Here is a 14,210-nt window from a genome sequence, read left to right on the forward strand (position 1 = left end):
AGTAAGTTTGTTGGCGAACTTGATGTTGTACCCTCCATAAAGGGTCCAATAGCCCTCTATTGTGACAACAATGGAGCTATTTCTCAGGTCAGAGAGCCAAGGGAACATCAGATTGTCAAACATGTCAAACGGCGGTTTCACATGATTTGAGAATGGAAATCAGAAGGTGAAATTAGAATTTGCAAAGTTAGAACGGATGACAATGTAGCCGATCCACTTACTAAACCTTTGCCTTAAGTGAAGCACAACAAGCACGTTAAGGCAATGGGAATTAAGCATGTAGGAGACTGTCTTTGATTTCCTTATTTAGTGTTTTAGTTAAATTTTGAACATTTAATGTAAGACACTAAGAAAAACCATTCAAGTTTTGGAGTAATATATATTTCATGCAATATCTTATCACTTCGTTTGGTATTTAATTGTGGTTTAGGATTAAATTATGAGTCCATTCGATTCTTGGAATATTCAAAATAGGGTATCAAGACCAGTCTTGGTAAGGAAACACCTATTAAGTGAACGTTGAATATTGTAATCGAAAATCATCACTAATCGAGGTCATCTAAAACGATGAACGATTAATGACCAATTGAGATTAGTGTGTAGTCTGATTTATAGCACTGTTTCTTGTGCTACGAGGATATGATTGTCATAAATCAGTTGCACAGGTATTGGTTTAGAACCATACTGGATCGACATATGAGAATACTTTAAGAGATTAAAACGTCATAAGTATACTTCTCATTATGGCTATCGGAACCTATTTCCTCGACCATGAGTATTGTGAGTTATCTTGTTTGAGTACTAGTCCGATTTGATGTTGTCAAACGTCTGCCGTAATAAGGGATTATAACGGCAACACTCGGGCGGCTAGGTCCTCTCAGTAAGAGGAACTACATTACAAGACTGGGAATGTCCCCCTACTAAAATAGGGAAGATGTCTTTGTTGTATACAAGGCCTCTCGTAGAGCGAGACTGTGAAAATGCATGGACGTGCTCGGATGGATTTTAGAAATCATCTGTACATTGAGAGTCGGACTCGGAATCGAGAAACACTTTTGGATGTAATAAGGATGACAAAATAATCTTACTTTATAGTTCATGAACAGACATTAAGCGGCATAGGAAAAAGGTTGTACACTAAATTCGCACTTGTCTGGAAGGACAAGTGGGAGATAGAAAGGAATGGTGTCCTTCGAACAAGTGTACTATTCCGTTAGTGGGTTCAAAATTATTAGAAAGCTAATATATTCAGTAAGGTCAAGTGATCGGAATGCCTAGGTGGAGGCCGCTTCCGATCAGTAATATATTACAGCTTAATCTTGACTGAACCCTTCGGGTCACACCCTTAGTAGTAAACGAACCGACTCGACGAATTAATTCGGAAGAAATTATTTCGTCTCCCGAGTATTAAATATTTAGACGTCGGAATTTTGAGCTTAGAGCGTCGAAAGTCGAGTAAAAAATAGTTAATGACGAGACGCGCAAATAATAATAAATCGACAATAATTCCCAAAATACTACTAGCATCAGAAAGCCCCGAGCATCCGAGTGCTAATGGAATAATGTGCTGAGCATTGGTTGATAGCATGCGCACCAAGCCAAGCCTAGGATGGCAGGGGCATGCTAGCGCACCAACGTTGGCAGCCAAAGGCCGCCACAACCGCAAGCAACAGCAGCACCCCGCACAAGGTGTGCGTGGCTTGCTGGCCACAAGCAGCAGCAGCAGCCCACATCACCTAGGTGCGGGTGGTGGGCCGTGTGCAAAAGGGGAAGCTAGTAAAGGGAGGGTTAAAGGTGAGGGACATGTGTCACAAGGAGAGGTATGGAGTGGGGAGCAAGTATGGTCCCCTACTCTCTAAGTGGTCCTCACTTCCCTTTACATATAATAGTGAGACTTGTAGATTTATTATTAGTTTGCTTATTTATTTTAATTTAGCTTTAAAATAAATTGTGGAATTTCATGACCCCCAAATTGATGGGATAGAAATTTCCACTCTCCCTCTTGCCTATAAATACCAATCTTGGGTTTTTGGGAAGAGTGCTTGAGTAGGAGTTCGATAGAGCATTGCATTAGCAAAAACTCTTAAACTCACATAATACTCGGGTTTTGGTCGGACCTCGCTTACCTCAAGGTAACGGACCTAAAAGTCGCTAGTAGTTTTTGCGAGTGGACTTCCATAGGAGGCTCGCGTATTTTCAGAGCTTAAAGCTTTCAAATAAGAGCCCAACTTTGAGGGTGAAGCACGCTACAAAGGTAAATTCCGATTTTATCCTTTTATGTTTATTTGTTATGCTTTATGGTTTTATTAATTGCAAGTGGTTCTTTGGGTCGAGGTTTTTTCCGCGGTAAGTTGGACTTACCAAACCCCAACATCAAATTCCTTGGAAAGGTTGCTGGTGATACCTAGCAATGAAATTGTGCAGTTTATGCTTTCAATTCTAGTAAACTTGTCATTTAAACTTAGCAGTCTAGCATAGCCTAATAAACCTTCCTTATATGTTCAAGTAGTTGCTTGACTACTAATAATTCTCCGAATTACATGATACACTATTAAAACCATCACCAAAATTCCAAATAATGGAAAAGTGGAAGTGTCATTTGGCATTCTCTCATGTTAATTATATACAATCTGTCCTACAAAGGTTAGTAATCAACATACCCGGTCCTTATTTTCATTTTTTGTATCTAAGTGTGGCAAATTTTTATTGTTGCGGTTATTTCTATTTGAGGATTACAGGTACAAGATTATTGATTAAGTTAACTGATTTTTTTTTCATCAGACAACCTTCAAGGGCAGTTGCTTCCACTCTAAATTTTCCCTTCTTCCTTCATTCATGATGAACTTTGCTTTACGCCCTCTTGCAAGCATATTAAGGAGCAGCTAAATTGGAGATTGATTGAAGATTTTTTTTAGAAGAAATGAGCAAATTTCTTCCACTACAACTAGTCACGAATTAAGTATAAGTTGGAATAATATCTATTGTAATAGAAAACTTATTACTATGAGATATTGTACATATACTATAATATTACTATATGAAATAAAAAGAAGTTTGGCCCATTTTTTTTTGGTATATACACATATTTTGGTTATACTAGTAATACTTTTTTGGTATTAAATATGTTTTTGGTATTTGTTTTTTTTTATTGAGATGCATGTTTTTTGGTAAAAAAGCGTCCCCAACATAGAAAATATATAGGAGGAAAAAAGCTTCCCAAATTATTGAACATCAAATATTTGAAACTCTAGACATTAAAAAGCGTCACCAATTTAATGGTCTTAGACACTAAAAAGCATCGATAAAGTCAAGAAAGTACGCCAACTACAACAAATTTCGACGCTTCGTATATTATTTTAGACACTAAAAGGCGTCGAGATTCTCAACGCTTTTTGATGTCCAACAAAATTCTCGACTCACTTATTTTTGACGCTTATAAAAGCGTCGAGAGATATTTTTGCGACACTTTTCTATGCCGAAAATAAGGCTTAAAAGCGTAAAAAAAAACGCGCTTTTGTAGTAGTGAATACATTTCACGTCATCTGGTTATCGTACGAAATGAAAGTGCGGAAAGTCTAATGATGAGGATGTTTTTATTAAAATATTTCTCTTTCTGTTTTCAAAAATATTTCTTTTCTTACTCTACTTTATGAAAAATTGCTGCTCCAATTTGGTTTGATCCATAAAAAGGGTCCAATAATAGTGTAGTTTGATTGGGCTCGAAAAGAGCTTTCCAATGATATATTATAAGCCCAATTTCAATGAATTATGAGGAAGTTATGGATTACATTAAATTAGGCCCAATGATTTTTAATGTGGGCCAATGATCTGGAGGAGGGCGTATTAATTATTATTCCTAAAATGATTAGGATTGATTTTAGTCGACTAGGAATACCTAAAAGGCTCTCTTTAATTCTAATGAGTTTATGATTGATAATTATATTAAAAGATGTTTTATTTAGAATAAAATATATTAAATCTTATTTTAAATCTGCTTGGACGCATAATTACCTGCAACCGGTTTGGAAGGTAATTACACATATAATAGGGCGTTGAATTTTAAACAAATGGGAGACGACAGAGTCGTCGTTAGGCGCTGACCTTCGTCGCCTAGCGCTGGCCTTCGTCGTCTAGCGTTGACTCTTGTCGTTTGCGATAGGAGGTTTATTTTTCCAAATATGATTTTCTTTGATCTCGTGCTATTTTTCCTATAAATAGGGGTCGTATCTCCCTGTTGCAAATCATCACACCTAGAATTCTCTCCCTCTCTAAAAGCTAGAAGCTTTCTCTCCCTGTTCTTTTTCTAAATCTTCCCTATCTCAAAATTCCTCACTCATTAGTTCTAGAAACACCTAACCATGTTCGAAGTTGCCTTTCCCCTAGACGTGAAAGGTTTGATATTTCTGGGGGTTTGGTCCCAAATTCCTATTTAAATTATTTAATTTATTTGTTTGTTTAAATATTTTCCTTGAAGTTACTAACGTGTGTATTTTGTTATTAGAAAGAGGTACGAGGCATCGAAGTAAGTACTTTAATTGTTTTATTGCTTCATAGTCTCATGTTTAGGGTAATTTCTAATATCAAGTATGATTATGATGATGCTTCCTATTTCTTTCCTAATATCATGTTAGGGCTAATTGATCTTTAATGTTTAGTGACATGCTAGGGTTTGTTATTAATCTTGTTTGTATCATGCATAGGATCTTGCTATTAATATTATGCTTTAACATGATTGTTTAAATTATAATTGGTATTTTGATGATTATTATTTTTATTATTAATATCATGTTGCTTGATATATTATATTATTATTGTTATTTCTTGAACACACCTTTAAAGCATGTTTAAAGGGAATTTTTACTTGTAATCACGCTTAATAAGATAATTAATAATCTTGTTTAGGTTAATATGATTATAATTCAAGTGATCGCCAATAATAATTTTATTTGTGCATTAATATTCAACCAACATAGATTAAGCAGGTTTAGGGTTAATCTAATGATTGCATGTACGTCAGAAAGCGCACATGAATACGAGAAGAAAATAAAGTAAAAGCCTATTTTTAGGGCAAGTTAAGTCTCATTTAGGTTGGATTTGTACCTTCATCCCCGAACTACCAGTCATGGATCCAGACCTATTAGAGTTAACGATCTGGTGGATGGTTAAGGGGTGTAACCTTCACCCTGTGAACGGTTTACTAGTTCCTAAAACTTGGTGGCGACTCTTTTACTCTAGCTTCTTTCCCTTTGGACACCACCATGCTTAAGTGTATGATCACAGTGGGGCTCAAGTGTGGGATGACTTGAAATAATCCTTACAAGAACACACAAGTTTTTTAGAAAAATTGAAGGAAGCTGATTGTAACAAGAGAAATAAAACCACTGTAAAGATTTCAAGACTGCTACAATACGACACAATGTACCGTGTCACGGTACTGAACACCGCGTAATAGTGCCTAGCGCCGTGACACGTCAAGATATGTCGTGGCGCGGCAGTCAGAAAATCTAACTAGTGCCTTTTTTCCTTCGTTCGCAATCAGGTTATTCAATTTTTCCTACGGGACAAACCTGAATGCGACGTTAAAACGTCTATGCATATGCAAAAAAAATGCCATATTAATCACAGGAATACTTTTCAAGAATCTTTCTAGTCTCATCCACTCATCTTAATTAAATACCGATCACTGAAATCAATAAATAACTAAGAATCCTCCCAGTGGAGTTGCCAAATTATTGGCGTCGTTCGAAGTGCGCCTACGTTAAGCATGTGTGAATATGCTTGGCACTCTTAGGAAGTGGGAATTGACATATACGATTAGGGACAAGGAAAGTAGGGAGCCGCCAACAAGTTTGTAAGGAACTTGTAAACCGTTCACGGATCATATAAGGCAACCACGAATAAAGGGACAACAATATGCAACAACGATTGACCCGTACAGGTTACACCCCATTCATAATCCATGAGATTACTAACTCCATATGGTTCAAAACCACGAAAAGAGGATCGGGGATGATGGTACAAAGTGAGTCATGGAGTCACATTTGCCCGTATTGGCCTCTACTCGTTTCTGATAGTGAAAAGTAATTCCTGCGATCTCAAAGGCATGCAAACAAAATATTCAATTTGCTCCAAACTACTATTAAGCTAAATTAGTTGAATATTAATGCAACATATAATTCTAAAATATTGTGATCACTTTATTTAATAACAAGATTAAAAAGGAACCTAAACCGGTTGTCCAAATTATCTTATTAGCCGCGATTTTCAATGAGATAATCCCTTTAAACATGTAATATGGTGATAAAAAATAGTAATAGAATAAACATTAATATTGGAAGCAATGTAATAATAAATTTAACAATATAAAATCATTACAAAATAATAGAAAAAAAGGAACATGATACCTTACTTTGATTTTCCTTGCTTGCATTTTTAAAACAATAAACGCGTTAGCAACTTAAAGGAAATAAATTAAACAATAATTAAAATTAAACTAAATAGAGTAGATTTGGGGCCAAACCCTCAAAAAATTCTACCTTTCACGTCTTGGTTAAAGGACAAAACCTCGAGTAATGTACGGACTCCTCGGAGAGCTTAAAGGAAGTATTTTGAGAGAATAAGGTAGGCTAGTGTTTAGGCTACTGATTATTATTATTTATGGCACAATTAGGCTAGGTTTTCTTTGTAGTTTAATGCTCGTTTTTAGTCTTTTATGTCTTGTTTTTACATAATAATGATTGTTTTGCGTGTTTGTGTGTAAGTTTAGAAAAATGTGTGCTTTTGATGGTTTTCTTACTATTTTATTCATTTCTCGGTTATTTCTCTTGCTTCTTCGTTTCTTTGCCTTGTTTTATAGGTGCGTTTAGTTTCCCGGGGTTTAATTATCTAGGAGGAATCTCGAGCGCATTCAAGGAAGTATATGAAGCTAAGTTTGGGAATCCCAGCATGCAATTCTAGCGAGCTTCGCAAGCACAAGCATGATGGAAGCAATGTTTTGGTTCGGAGTATACACGTGCTTGGAGAATAAAAGGCTTCCCTTCTCACGGGCATCGCCTCGACTGCACCGATGATAGGGATGCTCGAGAGCGCAAAGATCGATTGGGTAAGAAAAGGAGGCAAGCTATGAGCACTAGAAATAGAAGGGTGGTGTGTGCGCACGGAGGCCTCTACTTCCCTTCGCTCGATTTGTTATTTATAGATTTTGACTTTTCTTTTTTTAGGGAGACGACTTCATTTGTACTTGACACTTATTTTGCAGAAATAGAAGAGAGAGAAAGTAGAGAGAGAAGCTTAGGATTACTTGATTGTACTTCAATTTGATCTTTGATTTCAACTTGATCTTGGATTTCTTCTTCAAATCAATGAAAGTTTTGAGATTTATTTCCTTTAAATTTACTTTTATTGCAATTTTTCTTTAATTCTTGAATGTTTGATTTGAATTTTAATCTTTGCTTGAGAAATTTTTGAATGATTGAATTTCTTTTTTATTAAACTTGAAATGAATATGTTTGTGATTCAATTTTTTTTTGTTTTTCAATTTCACCATGATTAGTGAGTAGATTAGTTGCTAGGGAGAAGGGAAAGAATGCTTGATTGATGACTTTTGCTAGTTGATGAACCTTGATTGATTAAATTGTAGCAAATTAAATTGGTTGACATAGTTGTGTATGTGATTAATTAGATTAGGAGTGATTAACCTATATGATTAATCTAGATTGCATTACAAATTTCAATGACATGAACCCTTGATTTGGGAATTGCTTTAATTGATTGAATTTGATTGTGATTTTCCTTGTTAGCCATTCATAGTGAACCCTAGCTTGGCTTATAGGAGATAGATTTTTTATTCCATTAGTTGCAACTATTATTTGTCCTTTGTAGTGTTAAAATCGATTGAGTGATCCATCAATTAGCATAAACATTGAGCTTGCATGTGGAACCTATATCCCTAGTGTTTAGCGTATTGAATTTATAAATTTATCTAGCTTTTTGATACCTTAGTTACCAACCTTATCTTTCCAATCTTCGAAGTAGCTTGACCTAGGCTATAGCTTGTGCCTATTCATTCCTTTGGGTTCGACCCTTGACTTACCATATACTCGTATTAGGTTCATCGAGCGTTTATAAATTTTGTTTGGCTCTACGATCTTTGAGTTCTAGCACTTCAAGTAAAGAAGAACCACAACAAGAGGAACAATCAAGAATGGGAGAAAATCCAAGGGTGGCGTTGAAAGAATTGGTCCCGGTGCATATAGATTTAAGAGTGGGATTGCTCCACCTACAACATCGGAGAATGATTTTGTAATAAGGCTGGCAATGATTACTTTGATAGAGAGGCGACAATTTAGTGGGGCCAAGAATGAAAGCCCTGTAAAACATCTCAAGGAGTTCGAAAAATATTGCAATACTATCAATGTGAATGGAATTTCCTAAGAATTAATCCGCCTCAAGCTTTTTCCCTTTTCCCTCTTAGGGCGTGCCTTGGAATGGCTAGGCAAGGAGGTTAAGACGAATTCTCTAAGGACATGGGACGAAGTGACCAAGGATTTTCTATCCATAAAAGAAAACGGCGGAGGCTAGAGCTTTGATTCAAGGTTTTAAGCAAAAGCCTAGTTAGAGCCTCTTTGAAGCATGGGAGATATACAAAAAGTATCAAAGAGAATGTTCTCACCACAGAATTCCTACTTACCAAATTATTCAAATATTCTATGGAGGCCTTAGTTCTCAAGGGAAGTCATGTCTAGATAGAGGAGCCGGAGGTCCTATCATGAATAAAACGGAAGAGGAGGTGGTAGACATAATTCAAGACATAGTGAGACACTATAGAGATTGGCAAGATGAAGAAAGGGAGTCAACTAGAAAGAGTAGCTCTTTGGTGTACTTGGTTGATCATCTAAATGCAATCAACAATCTCTCCTCACAAATGACAAACTTGGGGAAGGAAATGTCCTCTATCAACGCAAAGTTGGATAGTGCTACCTCCCAAATTTCAAGTCTTCCCTCCCAATCTAAGGGGAGTGGTATGTCTTCTATTCTCAACCCACTCCCTCTTATAGTAACATGCTTAGTGAATGCTTGTTTTGTGATGTTTGTGGATCGTATGATCATGATGCTTCTAATTGCCCTCTTGCATGTATGGATGTTTGTGATGATCAAGATGGAAATCTGAATGAGCATGTGAACTATGTGTCAAACAATAATGATTATGGGTTAGAGAATTAATGAGGTCACTAGAATAAGAATTACAACAATCATGGCAATTTTGACAACTACAACCAAGGTGGTGGTAATAGGAACCATGGGAACCTAAATTCCAGAGGTAACTATACAACAAAGGTTATAGTAGCTAAAATCAAAACCAAAAATATTGTAATCATAACCAAGGTTATGGTAACCATAATCAAGGTAGAGGGAATTAGAACAATAAAAATAGGGGAAATTTTCAAAATAACTCTCAAAGGGGTCCTCTACCCGAATTTGCACCAAAGACCCAAAATGGTATTTCCTATGTTCAATCTTCTTCTTCTTCTTCTTCTACGACTAATTTAGAAGAAATCATTGAAAACTAAACAAAGTTATTGAACACTTACATGGCTGTAAGTGATAAGAAATTTAATGAAATGATACTCATAATAAGATGCTTGAAAACCAAATTTCTCAACTTGCCAATGCTTTAAAAGACCAAGCTAGTCCTTCTTCTTTACTTGCCCAAGGCCTAGATCCTAAGGGACCCATCAATGCTATTGTTACAAGGAGTGGTAAGGTTCTTGAATATAGTTTTCCTAGGAAGAGTGAGATTAAGGTGGCTACAAAGGAGGTTTTGGTAGAAGATGAGATAGATGGTGCATCTTTGAGTGAGGTTGAGATTGAGAAACCTAGTGAAGTGAGAGTAGAGAAGGAAATTGCGAAACCCAAGCTTCTTTAGCTACAAAAATTCATGAGACACAAGTTGGATGAACAATTTGGAAGATTTATTGACATGCTCAAGCAACTTCACCTTTCTCTACCATTTACTTAAGTTGTCACCCAAATGCTCAACTATGCAAAATTCCTCAAAGACATTTTGAACGGTAGGAGGACTTATGATGTTTTAGAGACGGTGAACTTGAAAAAGAATTGTAGCTTAATCATAATGAACAAGATGCCACCTAAGCTAAAAGACCTTGAAAACTTTGCCATCCCTTGTGCCATTTACAAAATGCAAATCGAGAATGCCTTATCTTACCTAGGATCTAGCCTTATGCCATATTCGGTGTACCAAAGACCTGAGCTAGGGGAACTCTTACCTACTAACATCACTTTGCAATTGGCCGATAGGTCAATTAATTTTCCTAAGTGTAAGGTGGAGGATGTCCCTTTGAGGGTTGGGAAATTTGTTATTCTAGTGGATTTTGTGGTGCTTGATATGGACTGATGCTAGCATTCCTATCATTCCAGGGAGGACATTCCTTGCTACTTCGGGTGCCATGATAGATGTGAAGAGTGTTAAAATTTCACTAAAAGTAGGGGATGAGGTGATTGAATTTTACTTGAATGATTGTATGAAGTATCCAAGTTCTTCTTTAGAAAATTACATGTTGATTGGTTCTCTTTACATCATGTTGTGTCTTCCATGACTGAGCAATTGCTCACCTTTAACGATGATCTTGAGAATGTTTAGTTGTATAAGGAAAAGATAGGTGCTCCTAGCAAGGAGATGACTTTTTATGAAGATGTGCTCTATGGAAGCCTTAAGGATGTTGAAGAGCAAATATGCATGAGCATTTCTAGCCAAGAAGAATTACAAGTGGCTACATCAAATGAAAGTAAAGGTGTTCCTACGGTAGAGCTCAAACCACTTCCATCACATCTTCGGTATGAGTTTTTGGGACCCAACTCCACCTTTCCCGTGACATTTAGCTCTTCTTTAAGTGAATGCCAAGCTTAAGAGTTGTGCGATGTTTTGAGAAAGCACCAAAGTGATTTGGGTTATACCATTGATGACCTCAAAGGTATAAGCCCCGCTTTATGTACACATCACATAACCCTTAAGGAGGGTGCTCAACCTCCTATTGAGAGGCAACGAAAGCTACATCCCCAAATGGGAGAGGTAGTGAATAAGGAGATCACCAAACTTTTTGATGTAGGAATTATTTTCCCCATATCGAGTTCTACGTGGGTCTCTCCCATTCATGTTGTCCCAAAGAAGCGAGGCATGACCACGTCGAGAATGAGAGAGGTGAGCTCATCCTGACGAGGACGGTCACGGGATGGAGGATGTGTATAGACTATAGACGTTTAAACACATCCACCAAGAAAGATTACTTCCCCCTTCCTTTCATTGATCAAGTGCTTCAGAGACTAACAAGGCACAAGTTCTATTGCTTTCTTGATGGTTATTCGGGATTTTTCCAAATCACCATCCACCTAGATGACTAAGAGAAAACAACCCTCAATTGTCCATATAGTACATTTGCCTATAGGAGAATGTCGTTTGACTTTGTAATATTACCGCCAAATTCCAACGATGTATGATGAGTATCTTTGGGGACATATTGGAGGAGGATATAGAAGTGTTTATGGATGACTTCTCTGTAGGAGGTGTTTCATTTTAGGCATGCCTTGATAAACTTGAGTAATGTTTGGCAAGGTGTGAGAAGGTGAACTTGGTTTTGAATTAGAAGAAGTATCATTTCATGGTGGAGGAAGGCATAGTCCTTGGCCATAAGATTTCTCACAAGGGGATTGAGGTGGAGAAAGAAAAAATTGAGGTTATTGAAATGCTTCCCCCGCCGGTCAATGTGAAAGGAGTGAGATCTTTCTTAGGACATGCTGGGTTTTATAGAAGATTCATCAAGGATTTCTCACTCATTGCATAGCCCCTCAATGATCTTCTTTAAAAGGATACCGAGTTTGTATTTGATGATAAGTGTTTGGAAGCATTCAATAAGTTGAAGAAGGCTCTAGTTTCTACTCCTATTGTTCAAGCCCCAAGATGGGATTTACCTTTTAAGTTAATCTGTGATGCGAGAGATTCGACAATTGATGGTGTCTAAGGTTAAAGAGTGGAAAAGAAGATCCATGTGATCTACTATATGTCCAAGACTTTAAATGGTGCTCAAAGGAACTACACCACAACTGAAAAGGAAATTTTGGCTATTGTTCATGCTTTTGAGAAGTTCCGTTATTATTTGTTGGGTTCCAAGACAATTTTTTTCACGGGTCATGCGGCTCTCAAGTACCTTTTTGCCAAGAAGGAGTCCAAGCTTAGGTTGATCCGGTGGGTGCTTGAACTTCAAACTTTTGATATTGAGATTAGGGATACGAAAGGAGCGGAAAATGTTATGGCGAACCATCTCTCTTGCGTTGAGGATTTCCAAATCCATGATGATGGTGCTCCAATCGAGGCAAAAGTGCTCCCATGGTTTGCCAAGTTAGTGAAATTTCTTGCATTTGGGGAGTTTCCATCTTCCTTTTCTAAGAATCAACGAAAGAAGCTCAAGAGAAAGGCAAGACACTATTTATGGGATTTTGGATGATCCCATCTTGTACAAACGAGGAGTCAATGGTTTACCTAGGCGTTGTGTTCCAAATAAAGAGGTGCCTAGTGTTTTTAAGATGTGCCACTCGAATCCTAGTGGTGGCCATATGAGTGTTTCTAAAACCGCCACTAAGATTCTTCAAAGTGGTTTATGGTGGCCACATATCTTCAAGGATTCATGGGGGTTTTTTAAGTCATGTGATCATTGTCAACGAGTTGGGAATATCTCCAAGCGAAATGAGACGCCTCAACAACCTATTCTTGAGTTGGAAGTATTTGATGTGTGGGGAATTGATTTTATGGGATCGTTTCCCTCGTCTTTTGGAAATAAATATATTCTTGTGGAAGTGGATTATGTGTCTAAATGGGTTAAGGCCATTGCCTCCCCAACAAATGACCACAAGGTGGTGATGAAATTGTTCTAAAAGATCATATTTCCAAGGTTTGGTGTACCTAAGGCGGTGATAAGCGATAATAGTTCTCATTTTATTCACAATACCATTCAAAAGATGTTGCACAAGCATGAAGTTAATCCACAATTTGGTCTTCCATATCATCCTCAAACAAGCGGCAAGTTGAGGATTCCAATCGTCAAATCAAGTGAAATCCTGAGAAGACGGTTGCAAGGAATATGAAGGATTGGTCGGACAAGTTGGATTATGCTCTTTGGGCCTATAGAACGGCTTTCAAGACACCTATAGGTACCAATCCATACCGCATAGTCTATGGAAAATCATGTCATCTCTCGGTAGAACTCGAACATCGTGCTTTGTGAGCAATCAAGAAGATAAACTTTCATTTGGCAAGTGCGGGGGAGAAAAGGTGGTTAGATCTACATGAGCTAGAGGAGCTTCGACTTGATGCTTACGATTGTGCTAGTATCTACAAAGATCGTTCCAAGGAAACTCAAGACAAGCTTATTGAGAAGAAAGAGTTTTGTGTAGGTGGAAAAGTTCTTCTCTACAATTCCAAGATGAAGTTGTTTCCTAGAAAGCTCATGTCAAGATGGAGCGGTCCTTACTTGGTTCAGGATGTCTTTCCAAGTGGTGTTGTATAAATTTCAATGATGGATTCTTGATCTCCGTTTAAGTTCAATGGTCATCAACTCAAGAAGTATTTTGATGGTGCTTTTGTTGGCCTTATTCACACATTGCTTCTCTGACAACGACCTTAATAGGTGGAGAACATCGAGCTATGACGTTAAACAAGCGCTTCCCGGGAGGCAACCTGGTTTTCTAACCCTTTATTCTTTCCATTTATTTTATTTTTGAGAACTTTTCTTATTTTTCTTTGTTTTCTTGATTTAGGTACCTTGAGATTGAATCGATAATGATTTCAAACAATTTCGGTTATTGTTCAAGGTTTCACGAGTTTTGGTTGAACAAAGGTGAAGGAGTTTGATGATCAAATGCGCTTTCATGTTTGCGTTATCATGAATTTTTATTCCTGGCCGAGTGATTTTTTAAAATTTCTGTGTGATTTTTAAGCACTTGATCATGACGCTCATAAGCGCAAGCACGAGAGTGCGCACTAGAGTAAAATAAATTAATTGACCCTTTAGGCCATGGTTGGTGCACACGCACCATATGGCTGCGCATGCGCACCAACAGGGTCAGATTTTCCGAATAAAAATTCCTCCCCAAGGTTGTGGTTGGTGCGCATGCACCATGGGTTGCGCGCACGCACCAAG

General features: G+C 37.4%; 1 non-coding gene across 1 annotated transcript; it reads right to left on the reverse strand.

Annotated features, from left to right (window-relative positions):
- Nucleotides 1-8,573: 8,573 nt before the first annotated feature.
- Nucleotides 8,574-8,679, reverse strand: LOC145561126 (small nucleolar RNA R71). The gene has a single exon (XR_014093706.1). It is a non-coding gene; the product is annotated as a small nucleolar RNA R71 (small nucleolar RNA).
- Between the last annotated feature and the right edge of the window lie 5,531 nt (nucleotides 8,680-14,210).

The sequence above is a fragment of the Chenopodium album genome, chromosome 9 (assembly GCF_948465745.1).
Source record: "Chenopodium album chromosome 9, dcCheAlbu1.1, whole genome shotgun sequence".
Classification (NCBI taxonomy): Eukaryota; Viridiplantae; Streptophyta; class Magnoliopsida; order Caryophyllales; family Amaranthaceae; genus Chenopodium; species Chenopodium album.